Source organism: Eptatretus burgeri, chromosome 12 (genome assembly GCF_056783735.1).
Source record: "Eptatretus burgeri isolate ZD-2024b chromosome 12, Ebu_testis_v1, whole genome shotgun sequence".
NCBI lineage: Eukaryota > Metazoa > Chordata > Myxini > Myxiniformes > Myxinidae > Eptatretus > Eptatretus burgeri.
Window position 1 is genome coordinate 33,031,770 of NC_140972.1, and position 16,397 is coordinate 33,048,166.

Genomic DNA, 16,397 nt, shown 5'->3' on the forward strand with positions numbered 1-16,397 from the left:
GCACATACGGGAGAAATATATCAATGAAACTCTCTCAAAGGAAAAACCCGAACCCAATGAAGTCTCATATATCCAGTGGGGATGAATGGGGAAAATGATTGAACAAGCGGGATAAAAGAGAAATAGCTTTTCATCTGTGAAAGAGTAACTATTCCCATAGTTCGAAATCAAAATAACTGCAATCTGCTACAGGGAAAGGCGTGAAAACAGTCTAAACAATGATGGTTCCAGTAGGGAAGGCCCAAGTAACAGACAATCAGAAAAGAGCACAAAGGCCCCTCAAACACAGGTCAAGGGAGTGAATCATTACTTCGGCACATTCTCAGCGTTGATAAAGAACAACATTACATTGACTGGCGCTGCTCACAGAACCTTGAAAGCTTTCACAATGCATCGACACAAAAAGCCATGTAAGATATATATACATATATATATATATATATATATATATATATATATATATATATATATATATATATACATATATATATATACATATATATATATATATATATATATATATATATATATATATATATATATATATATATATATATATTGTTGCGGAAATGGCCCTTAGTGTGTTATTAAATATAGGATTAGCCCAGATCCCCCATTAAATGCATGTTTAGCCAGGTTGTTCGGTAATTGGACATTACATGTGTGTCGGGAGGTGTAGGAGGCTGTTCATTGTTGAGTCGATGGCGGTGTACCTATAGGTTCTTCTTCTTCTTCGTTCCCCGCTCCGGGCGAGGCCCCGCCCAGCGCTCCGAGAGGGAGTGGCTGAGAGGAGGAAGTGAAACTGAGAGGGGGCGTGGCCTAGGGAAGGAAGTGAAACTGAAGGGAGGAGCCAGTGGGCTTCGAGGCGAGCGAACAAAGGATATCATATCTAGTGCCCAACTGTGTCTGCGGACGTCCTCCTGCAGTTGGGTTACTTCTTATTAGGAGGTTGGTGGCAGGATTTGCACTCCAGCCACCGTAAAACGCTTCATTCCGCAAAACGCAAAAACGCAAAAAAATCTGAAAACCCACTCCGTGGGAGTACCTCCTGTGCAGCTTCCCTTCGCAGGGCAGCTCACCGGATGATGGGATTGGGGCAAAGCCTTCGGGACCCCCAATCTTTGATAGGAGGGAAACCACGGGGTAACATCCCTGGGTCAGATTGCGGGAGAGTGTTTCGGAGTGGTGCTGAGGTGTCGTCCACCAGACGGCGGTCTCCTTGGGTTAACCTGAGGCGGTCCCTTCGGGTGGGTGCCTGGAATGTCCTATCCCTAAGAGAGGATGATCACCTGTCTCTGTTATCATCTGAGCTCAAGCGTTTGGACATCGGGATTGCAGCTCTCTCTGAGGTTCGGAGACCGGATTGCGGCGAGATAATGGTGGGTGGTTACTCCTACTATTGGTCTGGTCGCTCTGATGGTTACCATACCCAAGGAGTTGCTGTAGCTGTGTCCAATAAGCTGACCCCAATGATAATTGAGGTAACACCGGTCAACGAGCGTATTATGAGATTAAGGATTCGTCACTCCTTAGGTGTCATTTCCCTGGTCTCTATTTATGCTCCGACTGAGGCGAGTGATCTTACCGTGAAGGATGCATTCTACGCCACACTCGAGTCTGTGGTTGATCAGTGCCCCAGACGAGATACACTTCTAGTCTTGGGGGATTTCAATGCATCGACTGGAACTGATAGGGATGGTTATGAGGTGTGTGTTGGTCCCCATGGGTCAGGAACTATGAACCAGAATAGCACTAAGTTCCTTGACTTTGCAAGAAGTCATGGACTTAGGGTGGCTGGTTCATGGTTTCAGCGCCCGCAAGCTCATCGCTGGACTTGGTATTCCAACGCTGGCGGTGTGGCAAAGGAGATTGACCATGTCCTCATTGACGGTCGTTGGAGGATGATCCAGAACTGCAGGGTCTACCGGAGTGCTCAGTTCCTCAATACTGACCACAGGCTTGTTGTAGCAACTCTAAAGCTGCACCTTAAATCCTGGAGAATGGTACCATCCCAGCCTAGGCTGGATGTTGCCAAGCTCAGGGATGAGAGAATAGCTGAGGAGTTTGCGAACAGGCTGAGTGGACACTTGGGGGGTCTGGGTGCTTTGGGGGGTCCTGAAGAGTTGTGGAGCACCTTCAAGACCACCGTCCTTGATGTTGCCGGTGGATGCCTTGGAGTTCACCGCAGGGCAAAGAAGAATTTTGTCTCTCAAGGGACACGGGATACCATTGACCAGAGTCGCAGGGCCAGGCTGAATGGCAGAGCTGAGCTGTTCAGGGAGCTGAGGCGTAAAACTGTACGTGCACTGAGGGTGGACAAGGAGGCCTATGTGCGAGGAATCTGTGAGGGGGTAGAGCATCACCTGTGGACAGGTGATTCTCGTCCCGCTTACAGGGAATTCGCGCATTACGTTCATCCAAGCCCATCCCCTCGGAGCACTGCAGTTCGAGCAGAGAGTGGTAGGCTCTTGACAGAGGAGTCTGAAGGAAGGCCCGCTGGGCCGGTTACTTTGAGCGGTTGTACCAGGCTGATCCCCCAGCTGTCGAGTTGGACGTCAAGGGTGTTACAATCCCTGTTGCTGACCCTCGACCAACTGTGGTCCACCATCGCTTGTGGAAACACGGGCTGCGGTGAACCAGTTGAAACGGGGCAAAGCTCCAGGGATCTGTGGCATCCATGCTGAACTTCTCAAGGCTGGTGGAAATGCTGCACTCGTGTCGTTGCATGCAGTTTTGTGCTCTGCCTGGAACACAGGCATCATCCCAACTGACTGGAAGAGGGGCCTTGTTGTCCCTCTCTGGAAAGGGAAGGGTGATCGCCAAGACTGCAACAACTACCGAGGGGTGACGCTGCTCTCAGTGCCGGGCAAGGTCTTTGCTCGGATAATTCTTGATAGGGTTCGCCACCATCTGCTTGAGCACCAGCGTCCAGAGCAGTCAGGCTTTACACCAAAGAGGTCAACGATTGACCGTATCCTTGCTCTTCGTGTCCTCACCGAACGAGACGAGAGTTTCGGGCAGGGGCTGCTTGCAGCCTATGTTGATCTCTGTAAAGCGTTCGATTCAGTGAATCGGGATGTCCTCTGGAGGATTCTTGGTCTTCGTGGGGTGCCACCGAAAATGATCGATCTGATGTCTGAACTCTACTCTGGTACTGAGAGTGCTGTGAAGTGTGGTGGTACCGCCTCTGACTTATTTCCAGTTGTTACTGGAGTTCGTCAGGGATGTGTACTTGCCCCCACACTTTTCAGCACTTGTATGGACTGGATTTTTGGGAGGATGTCGGAGAGATCAAGTTGCGGTGCATCGTTTGGCAAATGTCAAGATCTCGGACCTTGATTTTGCAGATGATGCAGTCATCTTTGCGGAGACTTTAGACATCCTCTTGGGGGCCCTCGAGGTGCTGAATGAGGAGTCGGAGCCGTTGGGATTACGGATTTCTTGGGTCAAAACAAAGATCCAGGCTTTCGGTGACATCTTGGATGCTGCTGTCCTGTCTGTGTCTGTTTGTGGTGAGGATGTTGAGGTCGTGGATAGATTCACTTACCTTGGCAGGGATATTCATGTCTCCGCAGGTTGTGAGCCGGAGGTCAATAGACGTCTGGGTGGGGCCTGGGGAGTCATGGAGTCACTGGGTCATGGGGGTGTGGGCGCTGCCGGTACCTGTGCGGGAGGACGAAAGTCCGAGTCTTCAGGTCCTTGGTACTTCCAGTCTTGCTCTATGGGTGCGAGACTTGGACTTTGACCAAGGATCTGAGACGGAGACTTAATTCCTTTGGTACCAGGTCTCTTCGGAGAATCCTTGGCTATCGCTGGTCGGATTTTGTGTCCAACGAGCGGTTGCTGAGAGAGACTCGGATGAGATTTGTTACCTGCATAGTCCGTGAGCGTCAGCTGCGGCTGTATGGACATGTGGCTCGTTTTCCTGACGCTGATCCTGCTCACCAGATTCTCTCAGCGAGGGAGTCTCATGAGTGGAGGAGGCCAGTGGGCCGACCACGTGCCTCATGGTTGCAGCAGGTTGACCATCATCTCAAGGAGATGGGGATGGGCCTGGCATCTGCCTGGGGGATGGCCAGACGGAGGCCCCTGGAGTACCGGCGGAAAGTGGACGCAGCGACGCGCTGTTCTGGCACATGCTCCCATACCTGACCTGACCTGAACAAAGGAAAGGCAGTGATTAATCTGCCGGGAGAGAAACTGAATCTGAACGCGCCGGGTCTGCCTTCTGTGGCCGAGAGAAGCGAGCCAGAGCCGAGGGAAAGGCAGGGAAAGGACTGCATGAGGTCTGTCTGCCCTCGGCTGGATGAGAAACGACTGGTGGGAGTCGGCGATCGACTTTTATGAAGAGGACATCGGCAGGTTCATCCGGAGTCCAGTGACGGAGCCTCTGACTGTCACAACTCACCTCACGGCTCAACGACGTCTCGGAATCCCATGGACCCAGCCTGCGGAGCCCAACACCTCGATTTGGCCTGAGCTGGTGAACAGGCCAAGCAAGGCCAGGCCTGGACTTGTATGCTGGACCTTGTGAGAAACCAGTTGAAACCCACCATCGATCTGACGGTCTTGTGCCGTCGACCTTACGTGGGGTCAGAACGCGCGGAGGCCGCGTGCGTGGGCGGTCTGACAAAAGGAGGACGAGCGCCATCTTGCCACGCGGCGTGTTTGAGCTTGGGTGTTCGAATCCATCGACATCGGCTTGTCACGAGCCACATTCGTGCTTTTCACACTTTCCTCTCATCCATGAAACATCACTCAGTTCTCTGTGTCTTGTCTGCATGCTGTCCGTGTCTTGTCTGCATGTCGGTTAAGGTTTATCTCGTTAGGCTCCCTTTCGAAACCCGTAATCCGTAGCTCCCTAGTGAAGAACGGGTTATAGATTAATTATAACATTGTCGTGAATGCTTTGCTTGTGTCGTGCCCACCCCGATGTATCCTGTCTGCCAATAAATCCGCCCGAGTAGTAGTTAAAAAAACAAAAAACTGCTGACTGACTTGGAATCCCCTACCGCGGATTCCGTAACAATTGGTAGTCAGGTTTGGGATGAGAATCAGGACACCGATTCAACAATATCTGGTGTCGTTCGCACATCGAACATTGGTTACGAGAGATGCAGAAAAGAAAAAAAAAACCCCGTCGCTCGCAAATTCAAAATTTGATTTTATTTTGAGTGGATCGGGTGGAAAAACTTCGAAATTATAAAGAAAAATGGAGTCGCAAAATGGCGGCTTGGCTCCACCTCAGCGTGACACGAAGCGGGAGTGGGATGATGATAGCGAAACGAGCCGCACGGCACGAAGAAAACTCTCCTGCCCACCGGTTCAAACCACGTGATCATGGCAGGCGGACATTGACGAGCTTCATGCACGATTGGAGGATACCCTGGAGCAGAGGAGGGGTGATGGAAATTATATAGAGGAATTACAAATTAAATTGGACGAGGCACGACGGCAGGCAGACGAGGTTCAGGAGGATTATGTGCACGGGGAGTCACAACAATTGGCCGATGCACAGAAAAGAATTCGGGGGCTGGAGGACTTGGCCAACACAGGCGAGGAACAAAGTGGAGAAAGGATTAAAGTAGAATTCTTTACCCATGGAGTGTTAGAAAAGTCAAGATAGTTCAAGGAACTACAGGGAGAAAAGAATAAAGTAGTGTGGTTTACTCGTAATTTGGAACACTAGTACGTGCCCGTAAAAATAAAAAAATTAATAAATAAATATATTCAAACCGCAAGCAACAAATAACAACCACACAGGCCGTTTCTTCACTCTCGCGTGCCCGGACGTGCGTGGCCCAGAAGTTCGCATATTATTCGCAATTTAGTTTTAATGCCCAAATATTCAATTAGCACCAATGTATTTTGCCTTTTCGCAATGTTGTGGCAAGGAAAAACAAAAAGAGAAGAGAAGAGCGAGAAAAAAAGTTACTTCTTGGTTCGGAGCACACCAGCTCACTCTAATGTTACGAAATTTATGCACCGTCTAATATGAAAACGATCATAACTTGGGGCATTGTGTTTATCTATAAATTCACAAAAGAAATCGAGAAATTATTAGAATACACAAAGTCATCACTCTCCGGAAGTCCGTACGTTATAACCCGTAATGGGGAACGCGACTGAGCTTCCCTTCCCCATCGGCCACGCCCCGCAACAACGTGTCTTGTCATTGGTTTAGTAAATAAATAGCCATAACTTGGGAAACGCTTGTCCGATTAATTGCAAACCTTGAAAAGGCACATCCTCAGGTCCCCAGCAATATACATGGCAAGTTTCAATTTGATCGCACCAGTGGTTGTCGAGAAACAGCGGTCACAGACACACAGACACACACACACTGCTGGAATTATAGATAGATGAGAACAGCGAACTGAACAAAAGAATAAAGGAGGAGCAAATTAGTAACTCCCGGGATAGGAAGAGCTTGGAGGAAGAATGGAAAACAAAGCTAGAAAATACACCCGTGCGGGAGTGACGGTCATCTCTGCGAGAAACTAGACTAATTGCATAAAACATTTTATGTAGAATGCGCCTTTAGCACATCTGTTCGATATTCGAGCATGACATATTTTCAGTTTTGACTGTCAAAGATACGTGCTTCCACGTAATAACAAATGAAATCGATATTAATGTCAGGTACGGTTACGTCTCATTGATGCACGAGATAAAATCTGTTTGGACTTTCGCACTGAATTTTCGGTGACGAATAAGCTATGCTGCAACATATTCTAGGCATGGAGCAACTCGTATTCTGAGGTACGGCAATTGCTTGTGTCAGGAACAGTTATGTACGCATGATAAAATCAGGTGGTGTTCGGCATTGGGGACTAGATATGGTCGACTGATCAAGCATCAGAAAGTTCAATCCACAGACGAAGTATAGATCAGATTGGAATTTATTCACTGAAAAGATCATAAACTGATAAACTAACACGACGATGCAAGCACATTACAGATGTTTTGATACTCGACAACGTTTCAGTCACTATTCAACGCAGATGAACAATATATACATATGATTACGATGGGCGAGCCGAGAATATAGTAAAGGTCGCGTCGCGTGGCAACAATCGTCGCGTGGCAACAATCGTCGCGTGGCAACAATCGTCGCGTGGCAACAATGGCGCATCACTGTAGTTCATACCGGAAGCTCGTTATTATTCTGAATAATGAGCTTCTGTTCATAGCGACTTGACCCTGCTCAGGTGTACATGTAAAATATATGTTCGATACTTTTAATTTAGTACATTGTTGTAACAACTTACTAACAACTATGTTGAGGTTCTTGTCGAGTTGGGATTTAAATTCTGCAATATTGAAGTTTTTAAAGCCACGCGGCTTTTTTATCGAAGATGCTTGGGCCACGGACTCTGAAGCTATGTCGGCAACCTCTTCCGATATGAATGTCAGTAGTTATATGGCGCTCCATGGCTAGTTGTTATCGCTCCCGACGACGTTCTAGCGAATAAAGTTTTTAGTAATAGTCCAGGTCTTCAAGGTAACATATGAGAACAAAACGGTATTTGTACTATTTTTATAATAATAGGAAATTATTTCCATAATGAGGATAGTGGTTTCCTATTTCTAATACTGAATGTCAGAGGTATCCATGCTGCTAGACCTTGCTGATCGTCTGAAACAGTTGAAATTTGTGTGAAGCACGTTGCGTTATTGATGAGTTCAGACAATTGCGACCACACAATTTTGTCCTTGATTACTAGGTGGTATTACTGAAGCTTACTATTTCGATACCTTCATGCAATTTTTGTCTTCACTATGCCGAAATCGCAAGCGATTTCAGCATAGTGAAGACAAAAATCGTACGAAGGTATCGATTTGTTTTGTAATAAGGAATCTACGGTATTACAGTGGAAGTTGTAGAAAATTACACCATGCTATTCGATGGTCGCTCCAGCATACGTCAATTACTCCAGATGATGATTGATAAGATGGTATATCAGTGAGTATCAGATCCAAACACGAACCGTAAACAGTGGTAGCCTGATGGATCAGCTGAAGGAGGCCACATGCCTTCAGAACATTTGTAACGAGAGCTGAATTGGCTAAGTCGTTGAAGTCACCCACGATGACGATGGGATCAGTGACGCTGATACATGACATGAAATCTGGCAGGGCTTTAGCATGGAATTGCGCCAACGTCACTTTCGGCGAAACATAGAGACAGACTAGCTGCAATGTACCCAGACTGCACAGTATTTTCGCGTGAAACCATTCATAGTCAGGTGTGCACAAATGGCCAGTGGACATAACACGAATATCGTTCTTGGTATACAGGACTAAACCATGTGGTGGTCAGCACTGTGGACTAAATGTGGTTGACTGATCAAACCACACCATGTTAAATCCAGATATGGAGTACGCATGATCATTATCAGTAGCGGTTAGTCTTGTCTCTGCACAACAAATAATATCTGCAGCGAGAAAGTTCAGATCGGATGACAAATCATCGTAATGACCATGTAGAGAGCGTGTATTGTGGAAGACAACAGATATTCCCTGCTGGTGTGAATACCGAGGCACATAACAGAGGTTCATCCTATTTTGCGGCTTCCTCAATCGTTCCATTTCTGCAGTTACTTTCTTGTCTCCTTTGATAAAGCTTCCGTCTGCAGTGGCAGTGTTTTCATACACGAGCTGTCCATCTTTTACCTTTTGTTTTCTGTGCATATTCAGAATGTGCAAGCCATCTATTTTTGTAACACGGCTAAAGGCAACATAATGAGAATGAGGCTGAGAGTGGCCTTTGTACGTGTAATCGACAACAGCTTCAGGTTTGGATTCACCTTGGCATTTGTAGACAGTTTTGGCAGCCGACTGACGTAAAGGAATCTGTATACGTGCGAGTCGCATGGATCTATAGGTGAAGTCTCTTCGAACGGAGAATATTGGTACCCAGGAACGATTTATGCCTTTCTTGTAGTAACTTCTGTAGTCACATTTTTGCTTAATCCCAACACGAGGATTCCGAAAGTCTACCCACACATGGTCTGGCACGTTTCTCGCTTTCGATTCGTCGCGTATATACTCCAGTTTCTTCACTACACAGGAGGAACCATTCATAAGACCATCGTCTACAAACATGTTGACAGATATCTCGTATTCTTGATCGACAACCAACGGAACTCTGGGTTCAAGGGCGGCACACGCGTCCAAAGCTTTCTTACTACTAAGAAAACATCATAAGTTCCTCTCACCAACAGCATCACACTGCAGAGATACATTCTGAGCAACAACCGTAGCATGTTCAGCACCAGCGTTATCAAAAAGAGTCTGGTCATGCTCATTGACACTGTCATTGAGACAACATATATGAGGTACATTGATACACTCGCCAGGTTCGATTGAGCGAGTACTGAGAAGTGAGATATCATGTGCAGTGTGGTTACCTTCACGCATGCGGTTCAAAAGCTCTGCATATTCCTTATCGTTCTTCTGTCGCATTATTGTGCGAAGTTCGAACAGTTTCACATTGTCACGCCAGATATTTGGGCCGAGAGCCGCAGGAGCGTTTTTAGGAATTCAAACACCCAGTCGTCGAATACTGGCTTCAACTGAAACATATCGCCAACAAATATCATGCAGTAGCCGCCAAATGGTACATTGGTTCCACGTATCTGTTTTAGTCTGTCATCAACAACAGCCATCATCTGGTTTCCAACCATCGAGACTTCATCGATTATTACAACAGATAACTCACGATATTTGGAACGCAGTGCATTCAATTCACTGTCACTGAGTTTTTGATGATCTCCATTGAGCGACTGGTTCGGTTTGATGCGTAATGCCGAATGGATCGTCTGTCCCTGAATGTTGAACGCCGCTTTTCCAGTTGGTGCACACAGAAGAATTTTTACACAATCCTGATCTTCTCCAGGTTGTCTATTCAGTTCTCTGTCTAACGCTTGGTACAGCATGTTTAGATTTCCCAACATCAGCACCGCCTGACAAAAATACGCTATAGGGATCACGCTGATCACGAGTGCTCTGTAAGATGTGTAAAAAAAACTCTCGTTGCTGCTGATTCAACAACCCCACACCAGCGTAAAAGTCACCATCTGGTATTCGGCGTACTCTTATTTCAACATCTTGTTCAGCAATCTTACAATTGAACTCTTCCAATGTCCTAATGTTCTTGGCTTCTACGTTCTGGAAGATACAGGGCGTAATCACCGCTGATAGCCGGTCCTTCATCGGCGTCCACAGCCTCTTCATTTTCTATGTTCGGCTCGATTACGTCAAACTGGTCTTCGAGTTCTTCTTCAGCTAGTTCTTGGACAGCCTCCAAAATATCACGGAGTTGATCGTACTCATTCATTTTCTGCCTGATATCAGATTTGATATCTTCGAATCGCTTCTCATATGGACCATCCGACTTCAAGTCATCGCCCTTACGCCAAGGTGAATACAGCATCAACTTCTCGCAAAAGTGTTTTTCAGAATCGACGTCCTTACTTATAGCCAATGGACCTGATCACCTCTGGGTTCTTTTTCAAATGAGCCGTATTACCATCAGGTAACTTCATAGGTAAGCGACGCCGCCAATTTTCATAATGTTGCTCTTCCGGACGTTCTTGTAACGACTCTCTAATATCATCATCAGCGAAATCATCTTCTTCTTCTACATGAACACATGTCGCCGAAACTTTGGGCTTAGAATATTTCTCCATCCGAAGCTTTGAAACCCAATCTGCCAGGCATATGTCTTCAAGTTCTTCCGGCCTTTCCAAGTATCGATCGAGAACAGATCTTTGCCCGATGTCTGTTGAATCGTCATCTAGTGACTCGATGTTGTCTGCTGATTTTAGTAGAAAAGTACGTTCTTCAATAGGTGCTGTATTGACAAAAGTTACTTTTCTACTCGATTTAGTCAAAGGCAAACCAAGCACAATACAAGATAAGCAGCCTCTTGGGCACCGATTTCGGCGGCATTCAATAACTTATTACCGATGTGTCGTACTTGTTCACGAATGGTGGACGTATTCGAACGTGCTTCTTTCACTGCTGCATCTAACAAAGCACTCATGCATGCCACGTTGTGATTTGGCAACGTACGCTAAAATATACACAGCACAAGCATAGGCATCAAGCACGTACTGAATATCATGATTAGCTTGCCATGTACGCATTAATTCTGATTTCATCTGGTGCATGCCTCAGAAATGTTGTTTTTCTCTTTAAGGACTATCTAATTGCCAGGATATAATCATCTTCATTTTTTTCTCAATCTTCGCAAAATTTGCCTTATGCATGGCAATCTGAGTCATGTCATCTTCATCAGTATCAAGTTTGTCCAAGATGCACGTCTTCCTCATCGGTGGGAGGATAAGTGAAGCGACAAATGGCTTTCCCTTTCTTGCGGCAAGTTTTAGAGTGGCGATGACGCTGCAGTTCGAGATAATGCGCATCGCATCGCTGTCAGGTACATTATGACTACAGGAAATAAAACCGTCAATATAATCACATACTTGTTCCTCCCGGTGAGTTTCTATAGTTGGTGCACCAGCTACCCAGAACAAGCTATGAATAGTCCATGGGCCAGATTGACCCCCCGTGCACCCCCCCCCCGGACAGTATGAGACATGTTTTATTTTACTTGTTAGACCTTCCCATACCTGAAAAGTGGATGCCACCATCACGAAATTGGGATCGACTACCTGTATGATGTCACTTTCAAAATGGCCACCAGCGAAATCACCGAAATTTCAATTTTGCGCATATCTCAGCTGCTATCATAGCTGGAGACAAAATCAAGATGACTATTCAAGATGTTGGTCAGCTCAGCACTCCAGAATAAATGGCGCAGCGTCGTACAGATTAGGATATGCTTTGGAAGTTTCCAGCGTCCTTTTGTTGCAGCTCTGCAGAGATCCTGGCCAATAGAGTCCACAAGACGGCGGTTTTTGCTGCTAACACTTTCTGATTGTTTTCCTGTAATCAGAAATAGGAGAAATTTTTCAAGTTCTGCAGGGAGTATGATGTCTGTGTTTTCTATATCCCTAGCAGATAGAGGCCATGGCAGTGGTGCTGACTCTCTGTGTGCTGTCAGGATATCCGATCTCAATGCGAGTGCCACATCTTGTGTCTTGTCAACTTTCCCCAGCAAGTAAGCCTGCTTGACAGCTTCACCTACATCAGTCATGGTGTTGAATACCAAATGGGCCAGACTCTGATGGCAAGGGTTGAAAAGCCAGCTTCTCATATTTCTTCATCAGTTTGGCTTTAAGTTTCTCCGACCTATAGTCTTCATTGTAATGATCTGTGCCTTTCAAATTGTTGATGTGGATGTCTCGCATGTGATCCAGTTTCATAACGGCATTCTGCTTGAGAATGTTGTCCTCAACAATTGTACAAACAATTGAAAATGCTTTATGCTGCTTCCATTTCTGCCTGTTGTGAAATGGCTGTTGAATCACCACTTTGCCATGAGGATGGATCCATCGTGTAGCTCCTCCGGCAACTCCTATGATACTGACCTTCACAGGCAAAGAGGTCATATCCCTTAAGTCGTCTCAGGAGATCAAAGTCCTTATTTTCTTCTGAAACTCTCAGGATTGTGTCTCCTCCTCCAAATTCGAATTTACATGTTGTTTCAGTTGTCCATGTACCGCCTTGTTTCACCTTCTTGAATCCGGCTTTTCCACAGAATATGCAATTCGGCTTGAAAATGTACTTTTCACTTTCATCTGCTCGAATCCTGGGTGGTTGGGAAGGGCCTGGATCTGAAGCAGTTTCTGTAGATGGTCTTCTGATGTGTGCAGTGAACCTTCTGTGGCAATCACGATGGTAACCGTGTCTATCTTTAGCTGTTTCTGGAATTTGTGCACATGTTTCTGTCATGCGTTGTTTGGATTCATCAGGCAGAGCTAATCATGTTTGGCGAATTTCCAAGAGCTTTGACAGTCTCTCCTCTGTCAGTGTTGTGGATCCTTTCTCCGATGAATCTGGGAAATGAATGACACAAATGCTGGTTGATGATTCACCACCTGTTTCACTGCCATCACGTTTTCGCTTCTTTGGAGCCATCACGCCAAGATGAGATGTTGCGGGAAAGCATCAGACTGAAAATAAACAAAGGAACATACTGATTACAATCTTAATAATGCACATTAAACAATGTAACATCATGATACATGAGTGAACATATACTACAATTTATATCTCCAAACTCAATGATAATAACAATTTTACTCCTCAACTTTTCAGTTCACGAAAATACTCACGAAAAAAGCTTGATTAGAACACTGGACACTTGGGTCTTGGAGCCCATACACAACCAACTGAGCTGCATTATAGAAAGGGGCACTATATTATGAGTGGACAAGTGTACAGATCATAAACTTTTGTTAGATGCATGAATAAATATTATATAAAGGCATAGTTACCATCTGAATGGGGCTTTTTTCCAGTTGACAAACTCAAACTCAGCGTCCTTTCTCTGCGACAGCTTGACCACAGCGGCATAACTATTTATTATTCACACCTAACTACATTTGATCACCAAAAGGGCAGGCATACATTACTAAAACTATCTATGGGCCCAACACTGGAAATATAAATACAACATAACAATGAACAGAAACATGTATAGCAAGTTCACTTGAAAATTTGCGTGAAAATGAGATTTCCGCTGGATTCCGTGTCCACTTTATTGAATTTTAAATGATCCAATTTCCTAAGGATTTTTATGGGCACACCATTGTATTCCTTGACCTCAAAAACGTGGGTGTAGACACCAAGATTTTGTCTTTAGCTATGATAGCAGCTGAGATATGCGCAAAATTAAAATTTCGGTGATTTCGCTGGTGGCCATTTTGAAAGTGATGTCATACAGGTAGTCCATCCCAATTTCGTGATGGTGGCATCCACTTTTCATGTATGGGAAGGTCTAAGGAGTAAAATAAAACAGGTCTCATACTGTCCTGGGGGGGGGGGTGCACGGGGGGTCAATCTAGCCCATGGACTGAATGTGTGGTGAACCTCGTTGCTGGAATTCCACTCCATAGAAAAAAAAATCGTTAACGTTCCCAAGCAGACTACTATCGCCCATCACCATCTTGATAAATTCTCGGCATCGATTCTCAAAGTAGCATGCACATGTAATAGGGTCATTTTCACTAGAGTGGAACGTTCTTCCCATGTAAGGTTGTCAATATCATCGTCGGACAAGTCTTTCTTCCACTGCTGTTTGGCAAGAGTTCTCAGTAGCGCAATCCATCTGGTGTCAGCAGCTGACAATGAAAAGAACCACTTTGCGAGGACTGACAAGATGTTCTTCTAAAGGACAAAGATTTGCCACTATGTCGGGAACCTAAGGGAAAGTCATCCCATTCTGAGCTACGGATAGTGTGGGCACACGTCGCGCTCGTAAAGCCAAATTGCACGTATGACATAGCCATTCTTTACCATCCATGGAAATTTGACCTGTTGGAGAAGACGCGGCTATATCAGTTTTCCGAATGCTGTCACTGACTTCTACAGCGGATCTACGAAACCATGTTTGATGACAGGCTGAACAGACATAATCAGATCCTACAGATGTCGCAGCATGGAAGGTTTTAACACCAGTCGAATCATCTTTGAAGTCGAGTCGCTTTTTAGCACTCTGAACATTTGTTTTGAGATAATTGCGACGCATCCGTTTTCGTTTCGAAATTGACTCAACTTTTTTCCATCTGCGACAAAGCAGGAGAAGATGCGACAATGCTCTTGGAATGGGAGTCAACTTCACGCTTACGTTTCCGATTCCCTTCACATGAGTAATAATTTCTTGCACAACATATCATTACGACGCAAAATCGGACTTCGCATAGAATCTAACCTCGCTGTAGATTTGTATCGTTTTGTACAAGAAGCTAGATGTTCCGCACGATTGATATCTTTCCGAGCTTTTGCTTGACAACGTCGATCAGTATCTTTTAACTTTGGTCCACGGAGGGTGTCTGTTCTGGCTTTGGTTTTACAACGTCGATCAGTATCTTTCAACTTTGGTGCACGGAGGGTGTCTGTTCTGGCTTTGGCTTTACAACGTCGATCAGTATCTTTCAACTTTGGTGCACGGAGGGTGTCTGTTCTGGCTTTGGCTTTACTACGTCGATCAGTATCTTTCAACTTTGGTCCACGGAGGGTGTCTGTTCTGGCTTTGGCTTTACAACGTCGATCAGTATCTTTCAACTTTGGTGCACGGAGGGTGTCTGTTCTGGCTTTGGCTTGACAACGTCGATCAGTATCTTTCAACTTTGGTGCACGGAGGGTGTCTGTTCTGGCTTTGGCTTTACAACGTCGATCAGTATCTTTCAACTTTAGTGCACAGAGGGTGTCTGTTCTGGCTTTGGCTTTACAACGTCGATCAGTATCTTTCAACTTTAGTGCACGGAGGGTGTCTGTTCTGGCTTTGGCTTTACTACGTTGATCAGTATCTTTCAACTTTGGTGCACGATGACAGTCCGCTCTGGCTTGGGCTTTACATCGGCGCGTAATCTCTGCCAACTTAGGGCCGTATATGGGATCCGCTCGTACCTTCAATTTGCGCTGCCTGTCTGCTTCCAAAGAAAGCTTGCTTCCAGATTGATCGGCATGAGTTTTACGTCTGTAATCTCTCCAGTACGTATTCCGGCTACCATAATCATCATTGGCCTTCAGCTTCTTTCCAACAGCATGGCCACGATGCCTAGCTTCAAGGCTCGGAACACTGATTGCGCTAAAGTCTATTTTTTCAACATTCATACCGTGGACCAACTAACTGATAGCCACTTTCAGTCTTCTGTACATAGAGACAAGATCTTTCTTTGGTGGCATAATCGCCAAGAAATTTGCCAGCATCAAACATTTTCCATGATCCAGACATCCCAGCAACATTCGGCGTAAAAATCATTACATCGGTTTTTACCAGCACACCAATACTAAGTTTGTGAACAGGGTCAGGATCATAGGGTTTCCTGCCCAACTGCGAACAGCAATCATCTACACTTTCGCCAGTTTTGTCCAGGAAATATTGTACACGTGCAGAATGTTTCATCATGAATACAGCCAGCTTTTCCTGTAGAATCGAAGCATCAGAGGAGCAGCCAGTGATGGCGAGTGATACCACAGAACAGAAGTCCAATGATGCTTCTTCACAGATTCAACTCTCTCCAACAGGTGCTCCATTGTTCATGTATCTTTCTACTTGTCTGAAGTTCAGACAGAGTCGAGCAGCTGTGCGCTTCTGCCAGTCAGCGTTTGGAGGCATGTAAACCTGCATAGGATTCTGTTCAGTTCCATCTTTAATGACAGAAGTCACAATGTCGTAATGGTTGCCATTGGTATTCTGCAAGTACAAAGCAAATTGGAAATCTGATGGAATGCGAAATATATCAGCTTTGTAAGTATTC